This window comes from Meleagris gallopavo, chromosome 15 (assembly GCF_000146605.3).
Source record: "Meleagris gallopavo isolate NT-WF06-2002-E0010 breed Aviagen turkey brand Nicholas breeding stock chromosome 15, Turkey_5.1, whole genome shotgun sequence".
Lineage (NCBI taxonomy): Eukaryota > Metazoa > Chordata > Aves > Galliformes > Phasianidae > Meleagris > Meleagris gallopavo.
In genome coordinates, this window is record NC_015025.2 from 11415010 (window position 1) to 11436065 (window position 21056).

Consider the following 21056-nt stretch of genomic DNA (forward strand, 5'->3'; position numbering starts at 1 on the left):
TTTCTGTCATCCACAGGAAGAAGGGCTCAGATGCATTCCTCGCCCCTTGCTTCATTATGGCTGACCCAATAATACACAAAGGGAACTGATTTGCTGTTTGAAAGTCACATGTTGCAATCATGGCAATACGCAAATGGGTTTAGCCTCTCCGTCTCTCGGGGAAACAAAATGACATATAAAACCACAAGAAATACAAAATAAAATGCAAAACCACAAGCCTGAGCTGTGGGCATCTCTGCTCATTGCAGGGGCGTTGGATGAGATGGCCTTCAAGGGTCACTTCCAACTCATTTCCACGATTCTGGAAGAACCAAATACAGTTTGGCATGCTGGGTCAGCCTGGTAACAAGCGAGCCATGCCAGCTGGAAGGATGTACCAGAAGTGTCCAGAAGTGCCCAACAAAAAAGTACAACGTGCAGGAATGACAGCTTCAGATATCAAAAATTATCTCCCTACCTGAGCTGCCCTAAGTTTGGCTCCGCTTTTATGACTTGCTGAGAGCTACCAAACAACAGCCCCTAATGAGCTGTCAGCACTCGGCACTACTTTTGGAGTCAGTTTCTCTACTGCGGAAAATGACAGATCAGCTTAGTGGGGGTGACGTCTGCATGCAAGGAGAAGTCAGAACCTGAGATGAAACGCATTTTAGTTTCACCACCTGCACCCTCTGAGCTACATGGGCTTGTTTCCTTTAATGAGAGCACACCTGCTTGTAGATGCAACCTTTCTGGCAGTGGAACTCAAAGTTCACATTAAATACGTTCCTATAGTCTGTATCTCACTTTGGATGTTCATTTCATGGGTGATTACTGCCCCAGTCTTTCACACACCATTTCCCTGTGTGATTGCAGCCTATTTTCCAAAGGAAATTTGAAAGCCTCCTTGGGACATGGAGTAAATAGGAAAAAACCTTCCCAAACTGCTTTCTCAGGTGAGAGCCATGCCTTTCATCTTTGCTCACAGTGGATGAAAGCACAGTTACTCCTCGCTGCCATGCAGTCACTTCACAGTACTGCCCCTCATGCACCAAATCCCTCCTTATGGGGTCGGTGTTCCCCCATTTGGGGTGCCATGTGGTGCCCAAGACCCTGCTTTTCTAAGATTGGCCCTGCTCTGCTGGTGTGTGCAGCTCCCCAGTTCCCTCCCAGGTGCATGTGGGAATTGTGCTCTCCCCTCCTGCTCCAACACCTGCCCACTTTCTCACCTCACACTGTACAGCCTGCAGACGTGTAAAAGCCCACAAACAAATGCAGTTCAATAATGAGGTGTTTAAATGCTCTAACACACATGCTGGAGCTGCTGTTGCTAATAGAAACGTGTTTCACTTCTATAGAGGCAGTTTCCTCGGTAACTGATGCCACCACTGGGCCCCATCCTGCATGGTGCTGACTCCTCCATAGGAGCAGAAAGCCACAGAGGTGCTGTGCATCATCCCATACACAGCTCCATTACAACACGCAGTGTCCAGAGTAATTTCAAAAGTGGATTTTGATTTCTATACGGTGCAAACCAGTTACAGGAGGGAGGAAAACATTACACCCATCACCATGACATTCAATCAAACGCTCTAATACAAGAATAGTCAGTTCTCTGCAGCATGCAAGCAATGGTGTCTGGTGTTTGAGTATTTTGTGGTCACTCTCTGCCACTCTTGGCAATTTGCTTCAATGTCAAAGACAAGAAAGTCCCCAGGAATTGAATGAAAATAAGGAATTTACCTAAGCTTCTATTGAACAGCACACGGGCCACACTACTCACCAGGGAATCCTGAGAGTTTTTCTGCAGTGGAAAACTAGGGAAAATCATCCTGACTGCTCGTGAATACAGTGCCTGCTACTTGTCCACCCATAACAGTGTAAGGGATGCACATCTAATCGAGCACTTAACAGCTCCTCTCAACTCCTATTTAGGTTTGAAGCCTGCTGTTCCTGCTCACAAGCATTAGGATGCTGAAAAGTTCTCCTAATTTTCCTCTAGTGCCAAATCATCTGAGGATGTCTGCCTACAGACCTTGTGCAGCCTGAACGTGGTCTTATCTTGGTGGCATCAGGAAATGCACTCGACAATATCATGTCCAAACTGATGATATCAGCACTTGAAATGGTCTGTAGGATAGATCTTCCTCTAGTTTCCATGGGAGTCCTGAGTTTTTCTCTCTCTACAGACACCGTGCAACGAACTGCTTTGCTGGCCAGGCCTGGCCCTCAGCTGGGTAACTCCCAGCATTGACCAGCAAGGAACAAGGGAGGAGATACTGCCCACTTGTGATCCCATTGCACTGAATGCTGCTGTGGGATACAGGCTGACAACAAGGCTATGGAATGCTTGACTGCTAGCAGAGCTGGAGGAGACCTCCAGGGACCACCTCCCCCATCTCCACTGCAAACAGCAACAGCCACACCAATGTCACCATCATCAGGTGCTTCTCTAGCCTCCCATAGAGACTCCCATGATGGTGTCTTCATGTCTATATTGGCACCCTACCTGTCACTCAGCTGCCTTTTACCATCCTCCCTCCCAATCTGTCACGTCTTGTCTGTCTTCTTTTTTGTTCTGCTCCTCTTTCTGTTCTCTCCTTGTCTGTTCTTTCTCTAATTCTTGGCACTGATTTGTTTCTCTTCTACTGAAGAGACTAATCTGAGCTTTTCAACGCTTTCTGCTCCTCCTCATCCTTCATTCTGCTCTCTCCCCTCCTCATATCAGCCTCAAGCACAGACCAGGTCATAGAAGGCAATCAGCTCTGAAAGCCTTTCTGAACTCTGTTTTCCTTCTTGGAAACAATCCCAAAAACAAGTAATAAATGCTTGTTTTAATTAGAGAGACCACTGGCCTAGCATTAAAATTACCTTCTGCTGACAGGACACACTTAACTGACTGCTGATTTGCTCAGTCAACGATGCTGCGGGATTTATTCATTAATTCCAGCAGGGAAAAAGAGCCAGTTACAACCTGGCTCCACGCTTAAACGACACCTGCAATTATGGCAGCACATCTGTGGTTAAGGTTAAGACAGCGTGCTTCTGCAGTCTGTGATTTCCAGACTTCTGAACTGGCAAGAAATGACCTGCTGAGCAAGAACTGCTGCACTTTGCTCCTCGGCAAGTCTCTCTCATTTGCAGCACCACTCTAGAGAGGCAGGAATGCATTTTGAAGCCAAAAAGACTTTGCAATTAAGGTAGTTTCCCACCTATCATGTTAGTTTACCCGTTAGACAAGTGGAGTGATGCCAGGAGTTCGGCCCACAGTTCCAAGAGCAGGCACATCACTGTGCTCATGGCAGTCACAGAACCAGCACGGAGTCATAGAGTGGCTTGAAGTCCTTCACCTGCTGCCGGTCCGTGGCAGGGCCTCAGATTTCCTTAAAGAACCAAAATCAATTAGGACCCAACCTAAAGCTTCTCTGACTCTCCTGGGCAGGACCAACAAATTGGAATGCCTATTTGCTTCCCCATGTAGAATGCATCAGGTTATGTTACCTGCACCTTTATGTCCTTCTAGCTTTCAGGACTGCAGCTGGGTGGTTGTTAATGTGAGTTCCTGTTGTTATCGGGAGACATCCATACAGATCTTCAGCACTTCTATCTCTGAGGGTATAGAGGAAAGCAATATTCACTGGCTCTGCCTGCTCCCAGAGGAGACATAACCCCAAGCTCTTGAAGCAGACTGACTTGCTGTGCCTGCAGACAGCAGACTCACCCATCTTTCATGCTGCGAGGGTGCTGAGGTAAGCGTTGATAACGGGGCCAACCTGCTCTGAGCACTGGGATTCATCTTGCTCTGGGATGCACTCAGCCAAACCAGCCAGGCTGCTGAGATCTGCTGCTAAACCTTCACTGCACTGCCCTGGGCAAAACACCTCTAGATGATGCCCTCTGAGCAAGTCTTCCAGACAGTGTTTGCAGCACACTACACATGGAGCAGATGATGCTGCTTTCTTGGGACCCCAGCGACCTCACTACAGCAAACCTGCTGTAAGGTGGGAAATTGCTCCCCAGCCTATCGAGCTATGGAAAGCAGACTTAAACAAAAGACTCTTTCCTCCTGCCTAAGTCTCTTTTAAATGACAAACACCCTAACTCCTTGATTGAAGGTTGACATTTCTCCTTGTCTAAGAGGTGAAGCCTGGATCAGAGATGTCACTCATTCTGTTGGCTGAGAGCCCGATGGGCTGGGATGGGCTCATTGCTAAACTCGCACTGCCACACAATAGCAGAGATTATTCTGCTGGGTATTTAGAAGTTACATCTGAGCAGTGTGGCTACAGAAGGAGCACAGAGGCCTGTGGTGGAATAATTACTCTGAAACATCCAGAGGTTTGTCACAACGGGTTGTTTTCACAATCAATATGATGGCATTGTCAAATATCTGTTACAAATGAATCCCTTGAAATAAACCCCAAGCCCATCCAGGTCTGCGTTGGCCCCACTGCACATCACCTGGTGACATTTTGGAGCTGGCAACCATCAGTCTGAAAGCTGTGCTTCTGATAGGATTATCAGCTCCGTGAGGATCGTAGCTGGATCAGGCATCACTCGGTGAGTTTTCTTCCTCCTGGTAAACACGCACACAGAATTCAGATACACAGACGTATTATGTAAAATAAATGACAGCATAGGACCTGAGGATGTGTTACTGACTCTCTGACATAATGAAAGAAGAGAGCACATTATTTATTCCTGCAGGAGAAGGATATTTAACAAAATTACGCTCTAAACATTATTTATAGGGTAACCTTGTCTCCACAACCTTTTCCAGCGGAAACAAATTAGAGATCATCCATCATGAGCAAATTCTGCTGTTCCAGTCTCTCCTCCAGCAAGGTTTTGTGCCAGACAACGCAATGCCCCAAGATTTCACCACCACCTGGAGCTGATCCCATCTCAGCCACCCGCAGCAGTGCTGGTTGATCACACCGTGCCTGCAAGCAGTGCAACCCCAGACAGCCCAAAAATCTGGAGCTGCCTGCTTCAGTTACTCACAGTCAGATTCCCCAGGGCATTTATCCACTGAGAGATCAGCACAAACCACACAGGGTGTGAATTCTCAGTGCTACGAGTATTAAAACCCTCTTGCTGCCCACTAGAAATTAATTGCTTCCACTTCAGCCTAACCCAGTTCCCAAACTGGCCTCAGCCCAGAGACATCCAGGTGATGCTGGAGAGGAGCCAAGGTGCAGCTCAGCAGTGTTGGCTCTGCCCTCTCCTACAGCCATGCCAGGTGGGTCTTTGGACATATTTCCAATTAAATGCATGAGAGTCACCCTCCCTCACTTCCTACCCACTGTCTTATTTTAAGTAATGAATCACACGTTTTATGGTGGTTCTTTTTTTTTTTTTTTTTTCCTTTTTCCCTTACGAAGCTGAAAATGCAGTTCAAGCTTTTCCAGTCCTTCAACATTCCGGACTTCTGCAACACCAGCAGCAAGTAACCTCTGCCACTAATGAACATTCTTGTAGCTCTTGGCATTGCTAAGTGTCATTTGTCATATAGCATGTCCCTTTTTTGATCTCTTCAAACATTCCCCATGGCAATAGACTTGTTTTTCCCCAGTTAGCAAACTCATTTGTGATATTCAGAAATAACGGATACTCTGAAATTTCAGGATTAGCTGGAGGCCACATCCAGGATCTCCTGAGCCATGGCCAAGGCGAGATGATGCAACGCGTTGGGGTGTTCTGTGTCACAGAAAGATGATGTTATATATTTATCAGAACATGAGACCTTGTCACCCCAAGGCTGCAGGCACTTGGAGAGAGGAGCCAGAACAATGGTGATTGAAGACAGCGTAGGCAACCTGTGCAAGAGGTCACTCTATTGTGCAGATGGAGCCATTGCATTTGGGCTGACCCATGGAGCAGCATGGATTTGCTCGGCCCTCAACCAGCCACCCAGGGCTGTGTTAACCCCAAGCGTGGCATTTTCTAAAGTTCTATGGGGTGAAAAAGCCTTCTGAGCCAGGAGGATAGGGACTGCTCTCAGTCAAGTGCCTTTTACAGGCAGTGACATAAAATAAAAGTGGCAAAAAATGAAGACTAATGAAGAGGAAGCAGAAAGCTGGGCAAAAAATGGCCAACCTGAAAGCTGCAGATTGCTTCATGAGCTTATTCAGGGTGTGCAGGTACCTGAGACTTTTCTCTTTTAACTGGTAAAAATAATCAACACCTACCCACCTTTGAAGTTCAGTGACAATAATGAACTGGCGAATATTTATAGGAAAAGCCATGGCACATAAAGTACTCCAAAGGACTTATTAAGTGCTACTTTCTTTAAAACAGTTCTAGAGGAAATGCTTTAAGAAGCTTTATCAGCATAAAACATATTTTGAAATTCATGAAAATTCATAATTGGCAGGGAAATGTCAAGTCCATCTTGAGTGGAATGACTTAACCCTGTTGGACAATATATACATATTTTTTTTAACAAACTCTAATGGTTAATCTGCAAGTTGAGAGAGGAAAATTACACTCCTGCTGTTAAATGTAATGGAACAAAGGAGGAAACTTCTCCAGCTAACAGGGACTTTATGGAAGCCAAATAAGGTGACAGATTCTATTGAATAAGGCCCATTCTCCAAAATAAAACCAATTAACCCAGAATAAATTGAGGAAATTGATGACTGCAACATATTTTTGCATGTGAATGGCAGGGTTTAGGGTTTGAATGCTCCTCCAAGAAGCTCTGGATAGCCACAGTGCCTTTGCAGAATCCTTCTCTTTTCTGAGATTTCTCACATGCTGAATTTTTGGGTTCCACACCAGAAGAATCTTTTGAGACAAAAAAAAACTGGTTGCCAGATTTCATTGGGTTTCAAATGAAAGCCAAGCAAACAACCAGGCCATGTGGTGTTTTCCTATTTGGGTTAGAATGTGTAAGATTTGGTGCTTACTAAAATCTAAGACCAAATGTAACCCCCTCCGGTCCTTCTGTACCACTAAAATTAACGTTTTCCCCTTGAAAAATTAAAGCCACTCCATTTATCTCATTTCCTCAGGTTCTACTTGCAGCCTACTCATCCAACAATCATTTCTACTTCATATGTTTAATTTAATTTGTCTGGTTACAAAACTGTGAACCTGGAGAAACACACCGTCTGCCTGTCACTATCTTCCAACACAGAGCTGACAATGCAGTTTTTCACAGGAACACTCTTTCCATCACAAAATCCTTGGGAACGAATGGTGGTTTGGTATTTTTATTGGGTTTGGGGTCTTTTTTTGTCCTTGCGCTGTACCTGCCACAGCACGGGTCAGCTTTGCAGTTAAGCAGCATATAATAAAATCTACAGCATAACATGGTCTAATGAATGATAACAAGTGGAGAGGTAAATGATGTCATTTGGACAGCACTACCCCTGCGGTTCCCTGCTGTAAGCTCTTTATTGAATAATCTCATGCTCGAGGTTTCTTACTGTTCTAAAAGGTTGCCACTGCCATTACACCTGTCTGGGTGCCTAGCTAACATTTCTCTGTAGTTCCACTTCCATGGGGCACACTTACAGTCTATGCTCCTATTTATCCCTTTTTAATTATTATTATTTCCCTTTCTGCTTCACTCCCCAGTGATGCAGTGTCAGTAAGTGCTTCTAAATGCTAACACTGGCCCCTAACCAGAGTCGACCCTCGCAACACCCCTTCTGCTTCCTCCACTAATTAAGAAATGAGGGGGAAAAAAAACAAAAACACTTTCCGTATCCCATCACTTCCAACTCCTCCTTGGTTGTCATTAGAAACTACTCAGGCTCCACTACAAATACTCCTTCCAGACCAAAGCATGAAAAAGGCAGCTTTGCTCTGACCTGCACCCTGCCACTGATGCCTCTGCCCCTGACCCACCAGTGAGATTTGATCACCTTCACATCCCCTGTGCCTTGTCTCAATTTGGAGCTCACAAGGTTCTCAGCCCTCTTCCCATCTGTGCCACCTCCCTCTACTTCCATCTTCAGTCTGCACTTTGCAAAACAAGCAGCAGAAGCTAATACAAGGCTGTTTGCTTATATTTCTATTAATCACCCCCCGCTTTGTCCCATCTGCCACCTCTCTTTTTCAGCCTGGCCCACCCAGTTCCCAAATTTACAGCGCTCACAATGCAAAAGAGTTAATCAAATCCAATCTCTCAGCACCATCTCTAGCATCTGCTGTTCCGTATTTGGTTTCCAGCAAGGGATGCTCACTCCCAGCCTCATCTCACTGTTTGTACTACGGCGCCCATCAGATAAAAATGAAAAGCACAATTAATTAATTGGTACCCAAACTTGAGAGCTCCACATGAATCACCGGAGACAATCAAAATAGTTCTGTTGTAAGTGAGAGCATCTTTCAACCATGTTTTCCTTCACTGGATCTACTATTTGAGCGGTAGCAGTAGTGAGAACCCCAGCCAAGCACAGGACCTCAGCACTTCAGACTCATTCAGAACAGTGGACAAACAAACAGAGCAAAAGGACACCAAAACAGGCAAAGACAGGCAAAGCTCCTCACATGGCCTATCCCATGTGTTCACTCAAATAATACTTGCATCCTCCTGCACAGCTAACCCTGGTGCGTCCTGCTGATAGTAACTCATGAGCCTACTGTTCTCAGCAGCAAGGATGTAAATGGAGAGGGTTGGGAATGTTTAATAAAAATATATCTTATAATGCTTACTGACCAAAGAGGCATTCAACAGATGCTCCATCTTTAGCTATGCTTAAATTGTGCCCTAAGGAATCAGTACAAACTCCACTCTCTGTCGTACAAAGTACAAAACTAAACACAAAATGTAAAATACATGGTCCTGGTATAGGGTCAGGAACCCATACAGAGATCTCTATTTCTCCTTTGCTTAAATATTTTCTGCATGATGTTTGCTCGGTAATTTATTTTTTCGTTGGCCACTAAAAATTAAATGTCAAGAGCTGTTTATCTTAGGAATTTTCAAGACTAATAGTGACTCTCCTATTTCAGCTTAAATGATGCTGTTGGTGAGATACGTCTTGATGGATTGTTCAAATAAACCCAGCTACAGAGATAAAGGAAAACCAAGAGCTGCTTTCTTTCTCCCTTTTTCTTAGTTTACCAAAGGGACATGTGAATACTGTGATCAGCACTATTTTCCTCAAAGCTTCTGAGGTAGTTGTGTCCTTTACAGAGGAATGAAAAATCACCACCCAGAATGGATTAAACAAGGACAGCTTTGTTGCTTTCAGGTCCTTTCTATAAGATCTGCTCTGCACGTCGCATGGGAAGCAGGAGGGGCTGCATGGGGTTGGATGACCCCCCCACCCCATCAGCACCAGCCAGTCACCTCATGACCATGAGGATGGATGGAGCATCCATGAACAAGACCAAAGATGCCATCTGGCCTTCAGTTTACCCCTGCAGATGTTGCCATGAAGACTCATATACAATCACTTTCCACCTTGACTTCTGGATGCAAAATTTTGGCCAATAAATCAAACCCCAGGCTGGGGAGCAGAAAGGAACATGGCCAAAGTTGGATCTGAGCAACAGCTCAACATGGCCCAGCAGAGACTCAAAAAATCCTAAGATCCTAAGACCACTAAGATCATCTAGTTCAACCATCCCAGCCCCAGATGAGCTCCCCTGGGCTGACACAAAGCCTGAAATGAGACTCCAGCATGCACTTAGTATAAATGCTTCTCAGTAAGCATATCATTTGCTCATAGGTTTAAATGGACAAAGACTGGCAAAGAACTTTAATACACATATAGCCACCATATGTTAATTCAGAGAAAATTATAGTTGTTTATTTCTCTTGAAACTTAAAAGGCAGAGTAAGAGACAACTTAGAAGCATTCTGGCACCACTGCCAGGAGCTTCCCCTTATCTTTGCTGCAAAAGCACAAGTAGGGTTTTCTCTCCCTTTCTTGAATCTCAAACACAAAACATCACTTAATACATCTCTCCAAAGTCCAAGAGCTGCCATCTAGCTATGCCAGCAGATCATCGAATCATAAAGATTGGAAAAGACCACTCACATCATCATCAAATCCAATCATTAACCATGCCCACTAAACCATGTCACTGAGTACCACTCTACCCTCTTTTTCTTGAGTAATCAGGTCCTGCTGATTTCCCCAGTGCTTTGTGCTCATCCCAGGATGAAAACATGCATGTAGCTGGGGAAGCTCTGATATTTTACTTTTGGAGCTCTCTCACTATGTCACTTCTGACCATAGATTCGAGAAAAAAACTGAACAAAAGAATAAAGCATCCAGGAGTAAATGGATCTGATTCACAGTAATGTTTTTCCAAATGTCCGTAATTTCTCTCAAAATTCTGTTTCACAAATGCATAAAAACTGAATACAGAGACCAGCAATGAAAGCACAGCAATTACTGTGAATAATGATGCAGAGCTAGCGATGATGCTGTCTTTCAGAAAAAGGAAAGATGCAGGTAGAGAGGGAAGCAAGGAGTTGGCCTCAATTGATCACTTGCCAGCTCAATGAACAAATTAGCAAGATGATGATGTGCTTACCTGGCTACATTGCTGGCAGCCACCACTGCAGATCTCTTGCTTATGGGGAAGGAAAGTGATAGAGATTTAACAGCCTGGAGGATGTTCTGTGGGCCTGGAGGCAGCAACCACCTTCACATATTTCTGGGTGTAAGAGCTGAGGATAGTAAGGAAGGTTGATCTGTAGCTCTTCTATTCACAACAACCGCTGAAACAGAACAAGGAGTATTTGCATACTCCAGTGCCAAAGCTCAAAAAAAAAAAATAATAATCAATCAAACAAACAAAAAACAGATTATCTCCATGCAAATAGATAGAGGAATTGAGTTCTACTGAGTTCTCAAGAGAAATGCCTACAGAAGTGTAACCCTTCACAGGTTCTGACATTTGCACATTAGGAAACTGCTCAGCCCATCACCTTTATGGAGTCAGAACAGCGGAGGCTGAAACGCGAGCATTGAGCTGGGCAGGAGGAATGCAGCATTGGGATGCAGCTGGATGCAGCTGGGGTCCAGCGTCCTCCCTGCCACTCTGCACAGCTGTCAGCCAAAGAAAACAGCAGGTGCTCACAGGAACGGGCCTTCTGCAGCTCTCAGCTGCTGCAGTGGGAATACAATACAAAGCATGTCACTTCCCTGTTCCTGTGACTTGGGCATGTCACGAGGAACTTCTCCATCTCTGCCTTAACGCTGCTCCACAGCAGCTGTGCAATTCCAGCTGGCAAACATTTCTAGGGAGTTAGAGGAGTTTATTACTGAGGAAACACGAGCAGACACAGGGCTGGTTCATTAGGACTCCTAGGCTGGAAAACACTTTCAAAATGCCCTGAATAGAAATTGTTAGGAGAACAAACATGTCACAAAATACCTCCTTGAACAATGTTGAACTCGGTAGTACAAATTGTTTTATGATACATTTGTTTGAGACAGTGAGAGTCATTATTCTGCAAAATCCTTCTGTAAGATGGCATTGCACAGAGATATGAGTTCAGGCCCTGAGATAGCAGCAACCCAGATTATCTGGGTTATCTGGGATATCAAAATGTACAGTTGTGCACTGCCTGCAAAGGAGACGAGGATAGCTTGTTATTGCATAATGATAGCCTCATTATCATCGTGACTCACTTATTATTTTTACAGCATAGCTTCTTCTAGTGTCAGACCCACAGTTATCTCCAAATAAGAGGCTGATATTCAAGTTCTTGGAAATCAAACTTGGAACAAAGGAAATTTTGCAAAATGCATTCTTGGTGACCTTTTGCTGGTGCCTCTGTGTTAGTCTATCCCAGCCAAATCCCTGCGTGCCTTCTTGGACAAACAACTGAGCTCCTTCCCCCAAAATTGCGCATTCCTTCTGCAGGCTCCTCGTTTTTAATTATTCCACCAGAAAACAGAAACAATAACATAAGACTTATCTGAACAGTGACCCAAAACGTGAGAAACTTGCAACCTCTGCACAGTTGCCTGTGAACTGAAGAAAAGGTTCCGCTATTTGGCACACAGAGGTACTTACTCAGCTCTGGGGGGAACGCTCAGCTGAGGACCCACAGATTTCTATCTAATAACCCCTCTGGTGATGGCTGAATATGGAATTTGAACTTGGAAAGCATAGCTGAATTTCAATAAGCTTTTCCTACGCATACATGCAGACACAAAAACCAACACTGGAAGCTGTACTTCCTTCTGGCTTAGAGGTACTTCCATCGCAGTGCACACGAGCTGCTCACGTTTTATGCACTGATAGACACAGGTCCCACCACACACACCGCCTTCGTGTGCACCGCTGGGGTGTCGCAAAGCAAAAAAGCAGAGATTTTGTCATCCTAGGAGAGATTTTAGCCCGCTCCCAAGTGTCACATGGCAGTTAACACGGAGCTATACTCATGTTTTTATTCAAAGAGCTACTCTAAAATTACAAAAGATAACTACTACCTTTCAGCATGAATAAACTTGAATACATACTAAAAATAATCCCGCGTTCACTCCCGAAGTTACTGCCTTCTGGAAGGTGTAAATGGGTACAGTTTGCAATTACGTAACTGTATGTGAAAAAAAAAATGTATCAATAAAATGAAAATTGCACATCAGAAAAGTGGCTGTGTGGTGTTTTGAGAGGCATTTCAGACACACGCAGGCACACACATCATTTCCAGCTTTCAGCTAAGCCCAAGCTTTATGACACCATTCACTTCACTCTGACTGGATGGCATTAGAATTTAGGGGAGAGACAAGGAGGTCTGAAACACAGGTTTAGGAATGAGGGTTTCATTTGTTCCCCCATACTTACAGCAGCCTCTGTGACACCAATGAACCAATGACCCCATTGGCACTCAGCAGTGACAGTGGAACTCCAGTGGCACTTCTGGGGTCAGGGCTGCAGCCCAGTGCCAGAATCCTTGCTGAGCCCTGTGGGCCCCAGAGCAGCACAGGGCATCACCTCCTGGCCCTGCTGCCATGGAAGGCAGTAAAGCTCCTGCAAGTGCAGAGAGGATTTCTAGGTTATGTACCTCTTCTTTCTTTAATGCAAAGCTCTCACAGTACCAAAGTGTGGTAATAGGAAGAAGTAGGCAGCAGTATGGGGTTACCTGGGCTGCAGTTCTTACCCAGAATGTGGAAGCAAACCCCTACTCTTGAACCAGGCATTATTTTCACAAAGAGCAGCTGCTGAGGTTCACCGGGAGAATAGTCCAAACAATGAGTGATAAAATATTTATTAAACCCAGTGCAGCAGATTAGAGCTTTTATTCCTAGAAGATAGCGTGCAGACAGCTTCTTTCTCCATGCAAGGACGAGTTCTGCAAATGCAAGCAAAGTGATATCACAAGCAGACAAAGCATAAAGCAAAATGAAATCATAAGTGCTAGGTAAAGAGCTTGAGAATTAGTACAAAGGGGGGCTTCAGATTGTTTAAAGCATGGAAACTGTACCTTATTGTAACAGGATACTTCTGGACTTATTTGGGGGGCTATATTGTTTATAAAATATCTAAAAATAACCTGACCTTTACTCTGCCACTGCTGTATATGCTTTCTCTCATTACAAAGTCATACATGTGTAAAGATGATTCTATGAAACTGGTATCCAAACATCAAGCAGAAAAAGTGCAATAAGGCCATTCAATACATCTTGAAGTTCAAAATTTAGGGAGGAAATGGGATCAGCTCCCAGAGGCAGCTTGTTAATTACACTGAGGTCCTTCAACCACCATGCATGCAAGCTGGCTTGTTAACGTATTAGGTTTGACACCATTAGCATTTCCCCCAGTGCCAAGGCAGGCACTGGAAATCTCCATGCAGAGGGAAAGGGGCTCCTCACAGCTCTGCTCAGCTCTCCTCTGAGAGTAAGAGAGTCAGTGCTGATAAAGAATTAAGAGATGTAGAGTGGATAGAGTACGTACCCTGTTACACGATATCAGCAAATGCCAGGCATAAGATGAGATGGTCCAAAGACTTCCCCTGGCAGAGGGAAGGAGCTGTGATCCAACTTCCTGAGTGTTACAGGTGGTGACATCCAGCCTTTTGCATGATATTAGGAGTTGTTTAATGCAAGTGTGTCATCCTGAAAGGTAGCCAGTTGTAGCTAAAAGAAAGCAAGACCTAGGGAATCAGCCACATTCCTTCTGGCTTGTTGCTAAATCCCCAGCATTTAAAGGTTTGCTTTGGAATAGCAACAGTTGGGGCAATCAGCTCTTGCAGGTGGCCCTCCAGGGTGCAGCACATCTCCCATAAAGGCATACATATATTGTATACCATCATCTCCCAGACTTCTTTTTTTTTTTTTTGCTAAACAATCAGGATCAATTTTTCTATCTAACAAAAGCTTTATTTACCTTTTGACTGTAATGATGCTTTGTGGCATTAGAACCTACTAATCTGCCCAAATAACGAACCTGAGCATCGCCCAATGGGCAACAGCATCTATGTGCTGTGATCAGTATCTTTGGTTGTGAGTCATAAATGCAAAACCTGATGGACAAACCCAGCTTCTATATTTAAGTGCTGTGCTACTTAACTAAGACAAGTACCAAGCCAAGAGATGCTGCCTTTGCAATGCAACGAACTTGAATTTAACAAGTAGATCATATACATTTGTTATAAAGCCAAAAAAAGCCATGGTTGTACATCTAAGGACCTTTATCCTCGGGAGCAGCCATTTGTCATCACATTCTAGTTCTCTCTCCTTCCATGCTTCAGCAAAGCAACATGATTTTATTCCTTATGTAACACAGACTGGGTAATTGTCATATGTCCCATATGGTGTAGGTCATTCCCACAGCTGCTGATGCTCGATCTCAACTCCTGTTTCTCCGTGAACAGGCACACTACCAAGTTCTGATGCACATAATATATTAGCTAGAGGAAAAGGATTCCTTTTCAGTCGTAAAAAAATATGAAGGAATCATAAAAAAGATTACAGCAGAGCAAAACATTTTAAATGGAGCTAACCCAAAAATAAACCCAATCCAAAAAAAAAAGAAAAGTACCAAAACCTCTCACAAGATGGCAAAATTTACCCAGCTCCAAACTCACGGGGCGTACGCTGGAGCAGAGATAAAAACTGATCCCAACAGCAACGTGATGAGAAGAGAGGCACTCACAGGGGATGCGATAAGCAGCGCTGTGCTGCCAGACAGGGAAACCATTGAGGATCCTTCGGTGCTGACTGACACTTCACGGTTTCGCACCCGAGGTGAAGAATTCCTGGGGCTTCGACAGCCTTGTATTTGGGGGAAGATAGCGAGAGCATTTTGTGAGCAAAGTAGGTCACAGCTCAGCAGGAGAGGCGCTTTGCCACATTTATCTGGGAAGATGCACAGCTTCTAAGAAGGTTTCTTTCTTTTCCCTGCCGTTATTTCATTTAGCAAAGTAGAATCCATTTTCTAAGCAAAACAAACGGTTGTTATTTATGGGTCGGCCCATTGTTCTTGGAATGGCTTTGTGAAAGAGGAAAGTGATTGTACTGTCTCGTTACAAAAGATGGTGATTTTGGTAAGTAAGCTCAATTGTCTCAACAGCATTCTGCAAACAAGCATAAAAATTGTATCAGAGAACAAAGTGTGAGTCATGCAGAATTACTCAATACGAAGCAGTAAGTCAACTTTCATAGGATTTGGGTAATGTGGTTATCTCTTGAAATTATGCAGCAAGAGTCATGATGGAAACAAGACCCAGAAAAAAAAAAAACAAAAATACCAACATGCTTCAGGAGCAGAAAGTGGAAAACTTCAGCTGACAAAAACAAACAAACAAAACAAAACAAAAAAAAACCCAATGCTCTTTTAGGTCGTATTTCTGATAGTTTACCTCCACTCTGCAAATCGAGCACAGAAATTACCCATAGAGATCTGAGGAACAGTGATGTTTCACCTGCTATCCCATCAGGAATGAGAGACTGATGACAGCAATGATTGAGGCTGGATTTTGACACTTGGAAGTACATAGAGTAGGTGGAGAGAAGATTTCAGTTATGCACACAGATGGAAGAAGTAGATCACTGGAGGACTGAAGAGTGACAGTATTAAGACAGATAAAGTAATTTATTTTATAGGAAGATGATTATACAGTTGAGTGGCTTTTTTTCCTTTCCCCAGCAGAGAGATAAAGGAGAGCAAACCTGCTTCTCTCTCCCATAATCCATGGATGTGTCTTGTGCTTCTGATGGAGTCAGAGAGAAAGAAAACAGTGGAGAAGTGGGCAAGCATTTGGATCGCCACCTGACTGACTATGTGTAACTCAGGGAATTGGCCCAGCAGCAAGGAGTGTCTAATTTTGGCAGGAAATACCACTAGCAAAAAGGAAAATGATCACAGAGCAGGCACAGAATCAGTGCGTTGCCCCATATTTAAGAGCTACCATTGAAATGAATAATAATTCTATTAATTTCCCATCCCAGCTTCAAACATCTGCAACTTCTTCTAGGCTTAGGACTGTTTTTTTTTTTTTGTTTTTGTTTTTTTTCCCCCAGTTTTTCTCAGGGTCCATTCAATCCAGTGACCAAAATAAAAGCCAAAATGCTGGCAGTTGCCCACTGGGAGTTGCTCAGATCTCAGTGAGAATACCCTCTGAGATGTGGGATGAAGCGCTCTTTAGCTCCAAATTTCAGGATTTCCAGCCATCACACCATGCACTGAGCAGAAAACATGCTGTGTTACAGTGCTAAAGCTTCTGTCTTCTGCACCAAGTAAAAGCACAGGTAATGGGTTTCGGTTTTCTAACACGAAAATGATTTGTACCCTGGCACAGCAAAGCAAATCTCTCTTGTAGCCAATATGGGAAATAAAAGATCAAATCTGAAATTTTACTACAAAAAGATGAAAGAAAAATATGGAAAATGGCTCCAAATGCCTCAAAATTATTCCAAGAACCGATTGCCTTTGAATAGGCAATACTACTTTAGCCACCACGTCATCAGTTCCTTCTTTTACAAAGTAAGAGCTCAAATGTATTTTAAAATTGGAGGGCAGAATACTTTTTCAAAGGCTATCCTTTTTCCTGCTGACCTTCCCTAACATCATCTGCAGAACACGTGCAGGCAGCACACAGCCCTTCCCATTCTTTTGTGTATCCTTCCTCCGCACACTTCTGAGAGAGACACAAAGAGTTGAACAAATCATCAAAAGAAATGCCTAAATTCCCTTCATTTCAGTATTCCGTGTATTTTCTGGGGATCTGAGTCTGGAGACAGCAGATGGTCATTTTTCTCAGATCTTCATACAGCTACACGTGGCAAATAGGTGCCCAGGGCTATTTTCAAGCACACCCAAACACTTTGCTTTCTAAATAGCCATTAAGAATATGGATGCAATGTTTGCACCATGCAAGATTTTTCTTAAAAAACCGAAGATAAAACTGCTTCTAGGGGAACTTTGTCAGAAAACGTGCATACCTGCAGGAGTGGATACCACGTAGATTGGTGACATTGCAGCCACGTGGCACTGTGAGACAAAGCAAAGCAATGAGGGTTGCTCTAGGAATAACCTGGAACTAAAGAGAATTAAAAAAAAAAAAAAAATCAAGGTAAAAGTGAATTCTAGAAATTCAGAAAACTCAGCTGAAATTCTGCCTGTAAACACTCAGCCATGAGTCCTGAACCATAAGACAAGGCCGAGGTTTACCAAAAAACAAGACCAAAGGCATGTTTGCTGGAATGAGGAATAGGGCATCACTGTGGTTCTTCAGAATTTGTGCTTTTCAGCTGCTCTTGGAAAAGGCAGTTTATAACTAAGAGATTTTTCTCGGGTTTCTGATAGCTCAGCAAATTAGTTTGCAGTAGAATACAATGGGAGATGCATTTGGGGAACAATTAGAGAGTTTTAACATGAAAGAAAAAGTCACGGGGAGAAGTCTCTTAACCATAATTCCTATTTCTGTCTCAAAGGGAATTAACAGAATTTTATGACTTTGATCTTCTGAAGAAGGAGTTTCTGAACCTTATTGGTCATTTTTCTCTATTTCAGATAAGGATTTGATGAGAGAGAAACAGCAATTTAAAAGGGACAGTTCTGCCTGTATTTGTCACTATTTCTCCACTGATCATCGCAAAAGTTCAGTTAGAGAGATTTTATAGCAGCCAATTTGCTATAATTAATGAGTTTTGGTAATGGTTGGCCTGATGTAGCCTTTGAGAAGAATCACAACTTTTCTCCCCTTAAAAATGCAGCAAAGGGTTAAACGATAGCACAAGTGAGACAGTTCCACCATTAACCAAAGTTAATAGCCCTTTTGCTGGCGGTTCTCAGGGACTGTACAAACTGTGCTAATTATTATAAAGCATGAATTTTAATAACAGCACCGCACTGCATTTCTCACTTACATAGGTTCAAAACTAATTAAATACAACGGGAATACATCAGTCTCTATACAGACAAGGAATGTCACTGAGTAACACCACCTTACCGCGTCACCTCCAAAGGAATTACTCCGTAACTGCTTTCCTCTGCAAACTTAAAGGTCAGGTGAAGTTCTCTTTTCCCAATTGTGGTGTATTAAGATGCAGATATTTCAAAGGTCTGAGATTGAAGGTATTTTAATGAGCTTTGTATTTCCTGCAGTTTTCCTTTTGTGACCAATGTGAAAAAGATAATGCTGTTATCCCAACTAATAGCGGTTATTGCGCTTCTCAAATTTATTTCCATGAAGTTAGGGCAATGAAATTAAACCTATTTGTTTGCTCCACCAAAGAGCAGATGTTCCAGAAGCAATAAGATTTTAGGTTATTAAATAATCCTTGTCACGGGCTGATAGATTTTCTTTCCTGGTGAATTCAATGAGCTTTTCCAGCCACAGTCGGTGCTTTGCAGAGGAACCTCCGCCCTCCGTGGAGCACTGCTCCATTGCTGCTGCTCTGCCAGAGCTGCTCAGCTTTGGGCAGAAACCTTGCCTTGATTAATGATAATTGCGTCAGGCAATGAGAGACAGAGAGCCAAAGGGTCACCAAAGAGAATGAAGAGGTGAAAAGTTGGGATCTACAAAGCTCAGCCACGCTCACAGGTAAACCAAAATGGGTACAGTTGGTTTCCCTTCCAGCAGATGCTGCTGGCTGAGCTTTGCTTTTCCCAGTGTAACTAAATGGAGTCTAAATACAGAGTGCTGACATCACGTCCTTCACCAGAACTCTACCACAGATGAAGGAATAACCAGACACAGAAACCTAGCATAGAGGACCATCGATCTTTTTCTTCTTTTTTGGGCAAACATACTAAAAGATAAAGCAAACTTGAGGTGAGAGCAGACGGGGCAGCCCAATCCCTGCCCTTTTGCTCCCAGGGATGCTGTCTGTGTGCTGCCAGAGGTTTCTATTTTAGCACTGGGAAAACCTCTAAGCTGAACAGAACCGGCAGTGTGATCTGTTGAGTCAGATTGCTATTAATGATAAATCAAAATTATAAAGCCGTTCTTCTTTACCAAGCAGCGCACAATTAAACATCAGTGCTCCTCCCCAGCTTGCTGAGGAACACCACGATTGGTTTGCCTTTAATTTTTTGAGGTCGTAGGTGGAAGTGCACCTTCCAGCAGTAGCCAGCAACACAGCCTGGCACTTCCCAAAATAAAGTTTAGCTTAGCCTCTGAAATTTATGCCTGCCCTGAGAAGGGTGATGAGCTGCTCTTCCACTTTATTTAATTCCTACCACCAAAAGGTACCCAAGGGTCCAGGAGTTAGCACCGTTCGTGTGAACAATATTTCTGAGCTGACACTGTAAGCAGCCTTAGCTCACACCAGGAGCAATAATCAACAGCTGACCCTGCACAGTACATTTGCTTTGCTCAATTACACAAGCGAGGAGGCAGGCACACAGCAAGCCCTGCTGGTGCCTGGAGGAGGGGACTTTCTTTCTATAGGGGGCAAAAATGCTGTGTTAGAGCAATGGGCTCACAGCTCAAACTTGTTAGAGTTTATGGTTCTCAAGTCAAACTTGCAGAAGAACACCAACACCATTGGAGATGGAGATTTCAGATCAATTGCTACGAGGTTGGAGGAAAATTTTCATCCTATTTTAGCTGTTTTTTTGCTCTTATTTACTGCATTGGAGCACCTTACCCTCTGTGACTAATGCTCAGGACCTTTGCAGTGTCAGGAAGTAGCATCAAGGCCACTTTTCAAACAAACAAGTGAGTTGCAGAATAGGCCACTTGCACAGAATGGTATCAGGGCAATAGCAGGCTTGGTCTGTGTGCCTCCCATCTGTACAGAGCAGACATGCAGGTCTGGAGGTCACCCAGGTGTATCAGTTCTTCCAGACTACTTGGGGTCACAAGAAAGAACTTAAAATGCAAAGCAAAAATCAATAATCAGAGAAGAAAGAGAAACCCCACCTGCCCCAGCTGTAATTCACTGAGACAAGCAGACACCAACAGACCATGCAGAACAGGAGGAGCAGTTTCCAACACCAGAATGTTGTACAAGAAACAATAATACTACAGACAGCTCCACCAGTCAGACACCCCACGATGATCTGCAAAGCTTCCCTTCATGATTCTCCTCTCATTCCACACTAAGATAGGGGAGAGCAGGGGGACGCCGGGGAAAGATTTCCAGCTGAGGGTTCACCCCTTTCCCAAAACAGTCCTACCTGACCAAAACTCCCAACACAGCAGCCAAAGCTGAGCAGGCTGGCAGAAGGGCAGGGTTATTCTTCCCTCCTTGGAATGGTGCTGTGGCCAACCAAGAGGCTCCTCACCACTGGAGAGTAGAGGATTTAGGCAGAGCATTGAGGAAATGCACAGAAGATCCCATTTCCATTGGATCCACAGACTTCTCTGGATGCTTTTTAGATGCTTCTGTTTCAGCTGGTGAGAACAGACCCCAAGAAACACGACATTAGAGCTCAGTTTAAATATGACAAACACGTTCCTAAGAAATAAACGATTTTCCACACTTGTTTGCACTTGGGCCAATTTCCTCAGGCATCCAGATCTGCTTTTAAGCACCAAAGGCAGCACCCTCTCTTTAGGTGTCTGCTGCTTAGCTTTAAGATCCTACATTGGAAAATACAGTCTTTGGTATTTGATACTCAGGCACACAAAATAAGTGTGCCTAAATTACTCCAAAGCAATTAAATATATATATATATATACAGAGGTTATTTCCATTTTCTCTCTC

The 21056-nt window shown here is 43.8% G+C and overlaps 1 long non-coding RNA gene across 4 annotated transcripts; it reads right to left on the minus strand.

Moving 5' to 3' along the window:
* Positions 1-3137: 3137 nt before the first annotated feature.
* Positions 3138-20959, minus strand: LOC116217216. 4 transcript variants are annotated; one of them, XR_004161425.1, is made up of 6 exons: positions 20527-20959; positions 13855-17440; positions 10480-13252; positions 4438-4552; positions 3478-3585; positions 3138-3359 (listed from the first exon to the last, which is right to left on the minus strand). It is a non-coding gene; the product is annotated as an uncharacterized LOC116217216 (long non-coding RNA). The 4 variants fall into 4 exon arrangements; XR_004161426.1 differs by having other exon boundaries at positions 3141-3359; positions 10480-15475; positions 17343-17440; XR_004161424.1 differs by having other exon boundaries at positions 3139-3359; positions 10480-17440.
* Positions 20960-21056: the final 97 nt, after the last annotated feature.